The sequence below is a fragment of the Tachyglossus aculeatus genome, chromosome 3 (assembly GCF_015852505.1).
Source record: "Tachyglossus aculeatus isolate mTacAcu1 chromosome 3, mTacAcu1.pri, whole genome shotgun sequence".
NCBI lineage: Eukaryota > Metazoa > Chordata > Mammalia > Monotremata > Tachyglossidae > Tachyglossus > Tachyglossus aculeatus.
The window spans coordinates 41,784,628-41,798,073 of record NC_052068.1 but is presented as its reverse complement, the minus strand read 5'-3'; the positions used below and the strand labels follow the sequence as shown (position 1 = coordinate 41,798,073).

At 40.8% G+C, this 13,446-nt stretch overlaps 1 protein-coding gene across 1 annotated transcript in view; it reads left to right on the top strand.

Moving 5' to 3' along the window:
• PCDH15 (protocadherin related 15) overlaps positions 1 to 13,446 on the top strand; it is a 702,056-nt gene that overhangs the window by 627,845 nt on the left and 60,765 nt on the right. The window lies entirely within an intron of this gene.

Here is a 13,446-nt window from a genome sequence, read left to right as displayed (position 1 = left end):
AACATACTATAAGCACTAAAGTGTGCAATTTGTATGAATCCAGGACAGTTTCTCACTCCACACACACAAATAACACCATTCAAATCACAATTAGTGTCACCTTAACAGCATCAAATGATTTTCTTATTGTAGTCATTAATAATTTTTGATGGAGCAATTCACATACTTCCTCTAGAAAACTATAGAAAATTTTCCAGTTCTCAGCATTTGTAAATTGAACTCTAATTTCTCTCATTTTAAATAGTTATTTTTCGTAAGTGCACAGAATAAGCCCCAAGTTCTGATTTCCATTAAAATCCGACCTTTGCTCTTATCTTGAAAAAATGGAAGTGGTGTTTTCTGAGGTAAATTGGGCATCAGTATGACTTAAACCAAGTGTACTGGTGTTGCTATCAGCTCTCTATTATGTGGCAGGGTAATTTTATGTTTCTAATCTTAGAATTGTTAGGGAGAACTAATAGCACCCAAGTAGTTAAAGAATATATGATTGCACATGTATCTTGCTGGCACTGGTACCATCTGAAGAATATGGAGATAATTAGTGTCTGCTGCTTTCTTGTCCTAGGAAAGACAGACATGTAATCAGGTATTTTCTGGTGAGACTGCACTTGGTGACTGATCCAAGAGGGCCTGCTTAATTTTTAGCTGCTGCCCAGGGGAGTTGCTTACTTTGCACTGTTCCCCAATTCCCCGTTACCAACCTGCCTCAGCTGTAGACACTGCTAAGGGAAATTTATAGCAGGTGGGAGAAAGGTCAGTGGTGCAGGCTTGAGTGACTTTTAAATGATAAAATAAATAATAATAATGGCATTTATTAAGTGCTTACTATGTGCAAAGCACTGTTCTAAGGGCTGGGGAGGTTACAAGGTGATAAGGTTGTCCAACGAGGGGCTCACAGTCTTAATCCCGATTTTCCAGATGAGGGAACTGAGGCACAGAGAAGTTAAGTGACTTCCCCAAAGTCCAACAGCTGACAATTGGTGGAGTCAGGATTTGAACCCATGACCTCCGACTCCAAAGCCCGTGCTCTTTCCACTGAGCCATGCTGCTTCCTGAAATTAAGTCCAAATGTCAAAACAGAGAATAGCCCTTCCCATTACAAGCCAGTGATCCTACTTACTTTGTCTCACATAATGACCAGTATAGTGTCATTTGAGTAACCTCTTCTCATTTATGGAAATATTATACATGCTTATTTCTCCATAAGACATTTACTGGGAGAAGTTCATTTTACATTGTGAATTATGAGCATGTCTTTATGTATACAGTTTTACCTAGAGAAGATAGGGTTAACCTAAAAACTGGATAGCTTTAGTAGCCTTTTACATTTACATTTTGGCTCTTTATTTTGGCTCACCTCTTTCCCTGCACTATGAAGCCAATTAAATAATAGTTCACTTTTACCTAAATGTTTTTCACCAAAGATTGTATTCCAAAATGCCTTTCAGAAATGGATGAGCGACCACCTGGGTTTAAACATGCATTTCAAGACTACAGTTAGACCAACTAAAGTTGATTAGATCACATTTTCTGACTTGCACCCTATCAGAGCAATTTTGGCGATGAATTGGTAGTTTTCTAAGTGACTGATGATATGAAGCAAACTATTCAGACTAACAGTTAATAAATAAAATAGTCTAAGCTAATCTTGCTAGATATTAAAGCCTGTGGAACGGGATTTTTGTGCACTTGGTAAATTTATCATCATCATCAATCATCATCAATCGTATTTATTGAGCGCTTACTGTGTGCAGAGCACTGTACTAAGCACTTGGGAAGTACAATTTGGCAACATATAGAGACAGTCCCTACCCAACAGTGGGCTCACAGTCTAAAAGGGGGAGACAGAGAACAAAACCAAACATACTAACAAAATAAAATAAATAGAATAGATATGTACAGGTAAAATAGATAAATAAATAGAGTAATAAATATGTACAAACATATACATATATACAGGTGCTGTTGGGAAGGGAAGGAGGTAAGATGGGGGGGATGGAGAGGGGGATGAGGGGGAGAGGAATATATATGCTTATGTATTATGTATGTATTATGTATTATGTTGTATGCTCCTTAAAGGCAAGAATCAATTAACCGCTGATATTCATTGTGTGCTTACTGTGTGTAGAGCATTGTACTAAGCCCTTGGGAGAATACAACAGGGGTGGTAGATGTGTTCTCTGTCCAAAATGAGCTTTCAGTGTAATGGGGGAGACCTACATTAATATAAATAAATGAATAAATTATAGATATATACATAGGTATCATGAGGCTAAGTGTGGAGAGCATATCAAATGGCCAAAGGGTCCAGATCTAATTGAATAGATGATGCAGAAGGGAGAGGGAGCCGGAGAAAAGAGGGCTTAATCACTGAAGGAAATGTGCTTTAAATAAGGCTTTGAAGGAGAGCAGAGTGGTAGTCAGGGAAATATGGAGTGGGAGAGAGTTCCAGGCCAGGAGGAGGATGTGGGAAATTTTCAGTGGCAAGATAGATAAAATAAGGTCACATCGAGCAAGCTGGCATTAGAGGAACAAAGCATACAGGCTAGGGGGCAAGCTAATTGAGTGCTTTACAGCCAATGCTAAAGAGCTTCTGTTTGATACGGGGGTGGAGGGTCATCCACTGGAGGTTCTTGAGGAGTGTGGAGAAGTGGAACTGTATGATTTTTGAGAAAAATGTTCTGGTCAGCAGAGTGAAGTATGGGCTGGAGTGGAGAAAGGCAGGAGGCAGCGAATGCAGTAAGGATGTGGTATTCAAGGCAGGATAGGAAAAGTTATAATAATAATTATGGTATTTATTAAGTGCTTATTATGCGTCAGGCACTGTACTAAGTGCTGGGGTGGATACAAGAAATCAGGTTGGACAGCCCCTGTACCATATAGGGCTCACATTCTTAAGCCTCATTTTACAGATGAGGGAACGGAGGCCCAGAGAAATGAAGTGACTTGCCCAAGGTCACAGAGAGGACAAGCGGTGGAGCTGGGATTAGAACCCATGACCTTCCGACTCCCATGCTGCTTGGATCAGAGGAAAGGCCAGATATAGCGATGTTGCAAAGGTAGAACAACCAGGATTTGGTGACTGATTGAATACCTGGATTATATTATTATTATTATTATTGTATTTGTTAAGTGCTTATTATGTGCCAAGCACTGTTCTAAGCACTGGGGTAGATACAAGGTAATTATGTTGTCCCATGTGGGGCTCACAGTCTTCATCCCCATTTTACAGATGAGGTAACTGAGGCCCAGGGAAGTTAAGTGACTTGCCCAAAGACACACAGCTGACACGTGGCAGAGGCAGAATTAGAACCCATGACCTCGGACTCCCAAGCCCGGGCTCTTCCTGCTAAGCCATGCTGCTTATATGGGAGAGATGAATTGGGGACAATGTCAGAGTTATGGGCTTGTGAGGTAGGGAGGATGATGGTATTGTCTACAGTGAGGGAAGAGAGAGGTGAAGGACAGAGTTTGGTTGGGAAGATAAGGAGTTCCATTTTAGACATGTCTGGTTTATCGTGCTGGAGGGACATCCAGGTAGAGATGTTCCGCAGGCAGGAGGAAATGTGAGACTACAGAGGAGAGGAAAATGTAGATTTAGAAATCATCCACATGGAGGTAGTAATTGAAGCCATGGGAGTAAATGAGTTCTTCAAGGGAGTAGGTTGGGATGGAGAATAGAAGGGGACACAGAACTGAACCTTGAGGGATCCCACAATCATAGTGGGAGGCAGAGGAGAAGCCTGCAAGAGCCTGAAACATTTTGTACTTCTACCCAAGCATTTAGTACAGTGAAATATACATATAACGTACTCAATAAATCTCTCTAGTTTTGCAATATTCCTTAATTTTTTCCTTATTTACTAATTATGGATCAATCAATTAAGATTTTCCATTACTGGTGGATCATAAACTTAGAGAAACTAATTTCTGTGTGACTTGAAAGCTGTTCAAATTTTCAAATGTTCTTGGAAAATATCACAGAACCATGAATACAGTGATCATTAAAACAGAGGGGACAATGAGAAATTTAGATTTATTTTATTCATTTGTTCATAGCAAGATAATATTAGCCACCATGTGAACAACTGTGCCCACAATGAATAGTTCATAGAGAAGTAGCATGGCTTAATGGAAAGAGCACAGGCTTGGGAGTCAGAGACCATGGGTTAAAATCCCAGCTCTGCCAATTGTCAGCTGTGTGACCTTGGGCAAGTCACTTAACTTCTCTGGGCTTCAGTTACCTCATCTGTAAAATGGGGATTAAGACTGTGAGCCCCACGTGGGACAACCTGATAGTTTTGTACCCGCCCCAGTGCTTAGAACAGTGTAAGCACATAGTAAGCGCTTAACAAATGCCATAATTATTATTTATTATTATTCATTGTCAGTCATATTTATTGAGCACTTACTGTGTGTGAAACATTGTATTAATCACTTGGGAGAGTACAATATAACAACAAACAGACACATTCTGCCCACAACAAGCTCAGTCTAGATAGGAAGAAGACATTAATATAAGCAAATCAATCAATCAATCGTATTTATTGAGCGCTTACTATGTGCAGAGCACTGTACTAAGCGCTTGGGAAGTACAAATTGGCAACACATAGAGACAGTCCCTACCCAACATTGGGCTCACAGTCTAAAAGCAAATAAATCTATATATGAATAAATAAGTAGAGGTATATACAGATATATATATATATATATCTGTATATATATATATATATATATATATATATATATATATATATATATATATGCTGTACGGATGGGAGGGAGGATGAAAGAAGGAGCAACTAAGAGCGGAGCAAAAGGGAGTGGAAAAAGAGGAGAGGAGGGCTTAGGGACTAAGACTTCTTGGAGGAGAGGTGCTTTCAATAAGGTTTTGAACTTGGAAACAGCAATTCCCTGTCTGAGGTGAGGAAGGAGGACATTCCAGGCCTGAGGTAGGGTGTTTGTGAGAGGTCGGTGGGAAGAGATGAGACAGAGGTACAGAGAGAAGGCTAACATTAGAGGAACGAAGTATGTGGGCTGGGTTGTAGTAGGAGAGGGGCAAGGGGAATACGTGCTTTAAAGCCAAAGGATTGGAGTTTTTGTTTGATGCGGAAGTGAATGGGCAAACGCTGGAGTTTCTTGAGGAATGGGGAAGCATAGTTACTGAGCCCCCTCCCTCTCTCCCCCTCCTCACCTCCTTCCCTTCCCCGCAGCACCTGTATATATGTATATATGTTTGTACATATTTATTACTCTATTTATTTATTTATTTTACTTGTACATATCTATTCTATTTATTTTCTTTTGTTAATATGTTTGATTTTGTTCTCTGTCTCCCCCTTCTAGACTGTGAGCCCACTGTTGGGTAGGGACCATCTCTATATGTTGCCAACTTGTACTTCCCAAGCACTTAGTACAGTGCTCTGCACACAGTAAGCACTCAATAAATATGATTGATTGATTAGTAAAGCAGTGTGCCCCAAAATGCATGGCCCTGAGTTCTACTCTTGTCTCCACTGCTTGCTTGCTGTGCTATGTAGGCCAAGTCACTTAACATTTCTGTGCCTCCATTTCCTCATCTATTATATTGGGATTTGATATCTGTACTCTCACTTACCAAGAATGTGAGGCCCAAGTGAGGCAGGGGCTGTGTCTAACCTGAATGAATTGCATTTAATCCAGCACTCAGAACATAGTAAATGATGATGGCATTTGTTAAGCGCTTACTATGTGCCAAGCACTGTTCTAAGCACTGGGGTAGATATGAGGTCATCAGGTTGTCACACGTGGGGCTCACAGTCTTAATCCCCATTTTACAGATGAGTTAACTGAGGCCCAGAGAAGTTAAGTGACTTGCCCAAAGTCACACAGCTGAAAGTGGAGGAGACAGGATTAGAACCCATGACTTCTGACTCCAGGCCTGTGTTCTTTCCACTAAGCCATTCTGCTTCTCTGTAAATGCTGTACACATACTACCATTACTGTTATTATTACAATATTATTAATCATCATCATCATCATCAATTACTTGTCCAAAGACACACAGCATAATTTGAATTAGAACTCAGGTCTCCTGACTTCCAGTTCTGTGCTGTTTCCTCTAGGTCATTAAAAATCCATTTTAGAAGTAGGTACTGCATTTGTTAAGGGACTTTGGTGATGCTTGATAATTTCTTATCGATAGAGATCACGTTTATTTACTCTGTTCCATTTGCTGTCTAAGGCAATTAGTTAAGTGCTCGGCACACAGTAAGTCCTCAATAAACAACACTGATTGATTGCCCTATTGATCAGCAACAAGTAGAAACTCCTAACATTAAAGAACCATTAGAGAAGCAATGCGTGGCTTAGTAGATACAGCACAAGCCTGGGAGTAAGAGGTTCTGGATTCTAATCCTAGGTCTGCCTCTTACCTGTTCTGGAAACTTTCCCAAGTCATTTAACTTCTCTGTGCCTCAGTTACCTCATCTGTAAAATGGGAATTAAGACTGTGAGCCCACCGTGGGACTACTTGACTGCCTTGTATCTACCCCAACACTTAGAACAGTGCTGGCACATAGTAAACGCTTAACAAATACCATCATTATTATTCATTCATTCATTCAATTGTATTTATTGAGCACTTACTATGTGCAGAGCACTGTACTAAGCACTTGGAAAGGACAATTCAGCAATAAAGAGAGACAATCCCTGCCCATAATGGGCTTACAGTCTAAAGGGGGTGGGGGTGGGGGGGAAAGACAGACATCAAAACAAAAAAATAGGCATCAATCTACATAAATAGAATTATAATTGTAAAAATATGGACTGCTTCATGAATTTGCATTTCATCCTTGGGCAAGTCATTTAACTTCCCTATGCCTCAGTTTCTTTAACTGTAAAATTAATCAGTCAGTCCATCAGGGTATTTATTGAACACTTATTGTTTATAGAGCACTGTAAAAAAGACTTCAATACCAGTTCTTCCTCCTTCTTAGGCTGTAAGCCCTATGGGTATCAGGAACTATGTCCTACCTGATTTTTTTGTATCTAACCCTCTGGTTAGTACAGTGCTTGTTAATATAGTAAGTACAGTAGGAAGGAGCATGACTTAGAGGGTCTGCCACTTATCTGCTCTGGAAACTTTCATTCATTTGATCATATTAAGTGCTTACTGTGTGTAGAGCACTATATTAAGCACTTGGGAGAATACAGTATAATAATAATGATGGCATTTATTATGTGCAAAGCACTTTTCTAAGTGCTGGGGAGGTTAAAAGGTGATCAGGTTGTCCCACAGGGGGCTCATAGTCTTAATCCCCATTTTACAGGTGAGGTAACTGAGGCACAGAGAAGTTAAGTGACTTGCCGAAAGTCACACAGCTGACAATTATGTCAGCCCAGACTGCGCCTCCTCCTTCCTGTCTCCCTCCTCCCCTCCCCATTCCCCCCACCCTACCTCTTTCCCCTCCCCACAGCACCTGTATATATGTTTGTACATATTTATTACTCTATTTTACTTGTACAAATTTACTATTCTATTTATTTTATTTTGTTAATTTGTTTTGTTGTCTGTCTCCCCCTTCTAGACTGTGAGCCCGCTGTTGGGTAGGGACCATCTCTATATGTTGCCAACTTGTACTTCCCAATTGCTTAGTACAGTGCTCTGCACACAGTAAGCGCTCAAATATGATTGAGTGAATGAATGAATGAATTGGCGGAGCCGGGATTTGAACCCCTGACCTCTGACTCCAAAGCCTGTGCTCTTTCCATTGAGCCATGCTGCTTAAACGGACACATTCCCTGCCCACAACGAGCTCACAGTCTAAAGGGGGAGACAGGCATTAATATAAATTAATAAATTACAGATATATACAAAAGTGCTATGGGGCTGGGGGGGGGGGGGTGAATAAAAGGAGCAAGGAAGAGTGACGCAGAAGGGAGTGGGAGAAGAGGAAAGGAGGGATTAGTTAGGGAAGGCCTCTTGGAGGAGATGTGCCTTCAATTAGGTTATAAAGGTGGGGAGAGTAGTTTGTTGAATTTGAGAAGGGAGGGTGTTCCAGACCAGAGGCAGGATATGGGTGAGGAGTCGGCAGCGAGATAGATGAGATTGAGGTACAATGAGAAGGTCATTATTAGAGGAGCAAAGTGTGAGGGCTGGGTTGTAGTAGGAGAGTAGTGAGGTAGGTAGGAAGGGTAAGGTGATTGAGTGCTTTTAAAGCCAATGATGAGGAGTTTTTGTTCGATGTGGAGGTGATCAGGCAACCACTGGAGTTTCTTGAGGAATGGGGAAATGTGTCCTGAACATTATTGTAGAAAAATGATCCCGGCAGCAGAATGAAATATGGTCTGGAATGGGGAGAGGCAGGAGGCAGGGAGGTCAGCAGGGAGACTAATACAGTAATCAAGGTAAGAGAGGATAAATAATTGTATTAACCTGGTAGCAGTTTGGATGGAGAGGAAAGGGCAGACTTAAGCAATGTTGTGAAGGTGGAACCGACACTAGTGATAGATTGAATATGTGGTGGGTTGAATGAGAGACAGGAGTCAAGGGTAATACCAAGGTTATGGGCTTGTGAGACAGGAAGGAAGGTGGTGTCATATACAGTGATGGGAAGATAGGGGGAAGATGGGGTTTGGATGAGAAGATGAGTTCTGTTTTGGACATGTTAAGCTTTAGGTGACATTAGGAAATCCAAGTAGAGATTTCTTGAAGGCAGAAGGAAATGTGAGACTGCAGACAGGAAGAGAGATCAGGGTTGGAGATGTAGATTTAGGTGTCATCCGAATAGAGGTGTTAGTTGAAGCCATGTGAGCGAATGAGTTCTCCAAGACAGTGGGTGTAGATGGAGAATAGACGGGGACCCTGAGTGAACTGAACCTGAGGAACCCCCGAAGTTAGGAGGTGGGAGACAGAGGAGGAGCCCACAAAGAAGACTGGGAATGAGTGACCAGACAGATAGGAGAACCAGGAGATGACATTATCAGTGAAGCCAAGGTTGGATGTTTTCAGGAGAAAGGAGTAGTTGACAGTGTCGAAGGCAGCTGAGAGGTCAAGGAAGATTAGGTTGGAGTAGAGTCCATTGGATTTGGCAAGGAGAGATCATTGGTGACCTTTGAGAGGGCAGTTTCTGTGGAGTGAAGGGGACTAGCACAAGGGAGTGTATGTAGATTGAGAATAGAAGGAAACCCAGAATGGAATCGTGAGGGGTGGGAGGCAAAGGAGGAGCCTGTAAAAGAGACTGAGAATAAGCGGCCAGAGAGATAGGAGGAGAACCAGGAAAGGACAATGTCAATGAAATTGAGGCTGGATAAGGTTCCCAGGAAAAGAGTGTGGTCCACAGTGTCAATGGTGACACCTGTCTACATGCTTTGTTGTCTGTCTCCCCCTTTTAGACTGTGAGCCATTGTTGGGTAGGGACCACCTCTCTATGTTGCCGACTTGTACTTCCCAAGCAATTAGTACAGTGCTCTGCACAGAGTAAGCACTCAATAAATAGGATTGATTGAATGAATGAATGAAAAGGAGGATTAGGAAGAAGTAGAGGTCATTGTATTTGGCAAGAAGGAGGTCACTGGTGACATTTAAGAGGGCAATTTCTGTAGAGTGAAGGGGTTGGAAGCCAGATTGGAATGGATCAAAGAGAGAATTGGAGGAGAGGAACTAGAGAGAGTAGGTGTAGACAACACACTCAAGGAGTTTGGAGAGGAATGGTAGGAGGGAGAAGGGGCGATAGCTGGAGGGAGCCATAGGTTCAAGGGAAGGGTTTGGTTTTTTTTTAGGTTAGGGGAGATATGAGCATGTTTGAAAGCATTGAGGAAGAAGCCAATGGTGAGCAAAGAGTTGAAGATAGCCATTAAGGAGGGAAGAAGGGAGGGGGCAAGTGTTTTGATAAAGTGCAAAGGAATAGGGTCAAATGAGCAGGTAGAGGGGTTGGATTTTGAGAGATGGCAGAAAGTCTCCTCTAGAGAGATTGCTGGGAAAGATAGGACAGTTGAAGAAGAGGCAGGTGCCAGGGGCACTGCACTAAGTTCTTGGAAGGGTACGATGTAACGGAGTTGGCAGACAAGGTGGATTCAGTGCACCTTTCTAGGGATCCCTAGCTGTTGAGCCAGTTTGTGAAGGTTTGCGCCTGCACTTAATCACAGCAAACTTCCACTTTGGAATATTGTAGAGCTACTAGGAAATTTTTGGCCTGTGAAGGGAGTTGGATGCTATCTCCTAAGTCAAGTATCAGCTCGGTCTATTAGACCAATCTTAAAAATTTTAATAGTAGTCATATGAGTAGTAATAGTTACTGAATGCCTACTAACTCAAATGTACTAAAACTAAATTCATAGGAAAGCTCAAATGAAGTGCGAGACCCAGTTTCTGTTCACAAGGGGTTTACACCCTACTGAGGGAGACATTCATAAAAATACACCTTAGTAGTATCAATTTAAGCCATATCATGCTTTAATTTAGTTTTTGGAAAGGGAAAGATAACCCCTTCAGTGCCTGCCTACATATTTCCAGCTCAGTTCCGCGTGTAAATGAATATCATCAAAAAGTCACCTGAGAATCTAGGCAGAATGAGTAAATTATTCTTTCCTCCTTGTGTGGCCCCTAAAATCAAGTCATATGCTCAATATTATCCATCAGAAATCTAGCTTCAAACTTTACTGTTTTTTAGAGGTTGTCAATTAGGTTGAGACCTTTCTATCAATAATTTTTCAAATATGATTCATATACCTTGCATTGTCTTGTTGATTAAATAACGGGCTGAACCATTATACTAATGTGATTGTAAAATTAGACAAAATAATTTGAAGGTCATAAATATTTATTAGCAGTCACTCATATCTGAATTCAAAGCCACAAAAACAAAAGGAAGAAAGATGTGGTGTCATAACGTTTAGATTAACTCTAATTCTTTCTCCGCTTTGGTAGGCGTATCAAGCTTTTGTGACAACATATTTCACCACCTAATGAAGGGAAACAAACACTTCCAATTTCTGTAATTTATCTTGAAAGTAAACACTCCTGCCTTTAAATAAATATCTTGTCTGTGGAGGTTCTCCCTGATGGCTGGATATTAGCATCAATAGTTTCTTGTGTTTGAAGTACAAATAAAGAGCTGATGTGGAAAGCAAAAGATATGTTGGAAGGGGGAACAATAGACAAGAGGAAATAGTTGAAGAAAAGATAAGAACTCAGAACTAGAAGTGTTTAGTTAAATTAATCTTTGAAATTTAACATTTGAAATGTAAACAAGTATTTTCAAAGTCAATATTAATTTAAAATATGAATTCTGCATAATAAAGTCCACTGACATCAGCATGGCCTATTGGATAGAACATTGGCCTGGGACTCAGAAGGACCTGGGGTCTAATCCCAACCCTGCCACGTGTCTGCTGTGTGACCTTGGAGAAGTCATTTAACTTTTCTGTGCTTCAGTTATTTCATCTGTAATATGGGGATTAAGACTGTGAGCCCCATGTGCGTTGTGGACTATGTCCAATCTGACCATCTTGTATTTAAACCAGTGCTTAGTACATAATAAAGCGCTAAACTAATACCATAAAAATCAGGCTTTGATTCAGATTTAATAATAATAATAATAATGATGGTATTTGTTAAGCACTTACTATGTGGAAAGCACTGTTCTAAACGCTGGGGGGATACAAGGTGATCAGGTTGTCCCACATGGGGCTCACGATCTTAATCCCCATTTTACAGATGAGGTAATTGAGGCCCAGAGAAGTTAAGTGACTTGCCCAAAGTCACGCAGTTGACAATTGGTGGAGCCGTGATTTGAACCCATGACCTCTGACTCCAAAGCCCGATCTCTTTCCGCTGAGCCACGCTGCTTCTCATTTACTGTGAGATTTACTGTGAGTCTCCTAAGCGCTTAGTGCAGTGCTCTGCACACAGTAAGCGCTCAATAAATACGATTGATTGATTGATTGAGTCTGTTGTTGGGTAGAGACTGTCTCTATCTGTTGCCGAATTGTACTTCCCAAGCGCTTAGTACAGTGCTCTGCAAACAGTAAGCACTCAATAAATGCGATTGAATGAATCAATTGATAATTTTGGTTAGAGGCACCACCTCCAGTGCCTTAGAATAAAGAAAACTGCATAGAGTTTATGTGTTGGAAATCATTCTGGCATTTTACCTGTGTGTTCATGTAATATATTTAAACTTATGTGTTTACACAGATTTACGCACGTTCACTTAAATAAATCATGGATTCCTGTCAGTAGCAGCTTTGAAAAATAATAGAAAGAAAACACTTATAATCCTTATGTTCAAATAATTTATACCATTTTGACATCAGGAATGTATTGATTTTATGATTCCATAAAATAAAGTACCCACATTAAGATCATTCAGCATATTACAATACAAATAGATGAAATCTAGCCAAAGCTGAGATAGAATGAAACTATAAAATGTCTTTATTTTTCCCTTTCCTGTGTAAAGAAGAAGGGTGTTATAAAGTGTGTATGAGCCTGACAACATCCTTACATGGAGGGGAAAAAGAGGGAAGCAGCGTGGCTTGGCGGAAAGAACCTGGGTTTGGGAGTCAGAGGTCATGGGTTCTAATCCCGCTGCCACTGGTCAGCTGTGTGACTTTGGGCAAGTCACTTAACTTGTCTGTGCCTCAGTTACCTCATCTGTAAAATGGGGATTAAGACTGTGAGCCCCACGTGGGACAACCTGATAGCCTTGTATCTACTCTGGTGCTTAGAACAGTGCTCGGCACATAGTAATCATTTAACAAATATCACAATTATTATTATTATTATTATTTGCCTTTCATCTCCCAAAGATATTATCCAGTAACCCATACCTCCATCACCACATGTGCTAGAGTTCTGTGGTTGCCAAGATTTTTCTGATACATCACCTAGAAACAAAAGGTATTATGGACGTTATATCAGATATATAATGTTTATTATTATTATTATTGCCATTGTTATATTTGTTTAAAGCTTACTATGTGCCAAACACTCTTCTAGGCTCTGGGAAAGATACTAGTTTATCAGGTTGGACACAGTCCCTGTCCTGCATGGGCTTCACAGTCACCATTTTACAGTTGAGGAAACGGAGGCACAGAGAAGTTAAGTGAATTTACTGAGGTCACACAGCAGACAAATGGCAGAGCCAGGATTAGAAGCCAGGTTCTTTGATTTCCAGGCCTATACTCTTTCCACGAGGCCACACTGCTTCTAATGATGAACTTGAACCTAGAGTGTTCAATTAATCAATCACTCAGTAGCATTTATTAAGCACCTACTGTGTGCAGAGTACTGTACTAAGCATTTGGAAGAGTACAATAAATTCGGACCACATAAATCATGCCCTCAAGAACCTTACAGTCTAGAAGAGAAGATAGGCACTACATTCAATTGCAGTTAAGAAGCAGCACTAGTGCATATGTAACTTGTGTGAATAGTACAAGAAATTGTGAAAATTTAAGTGC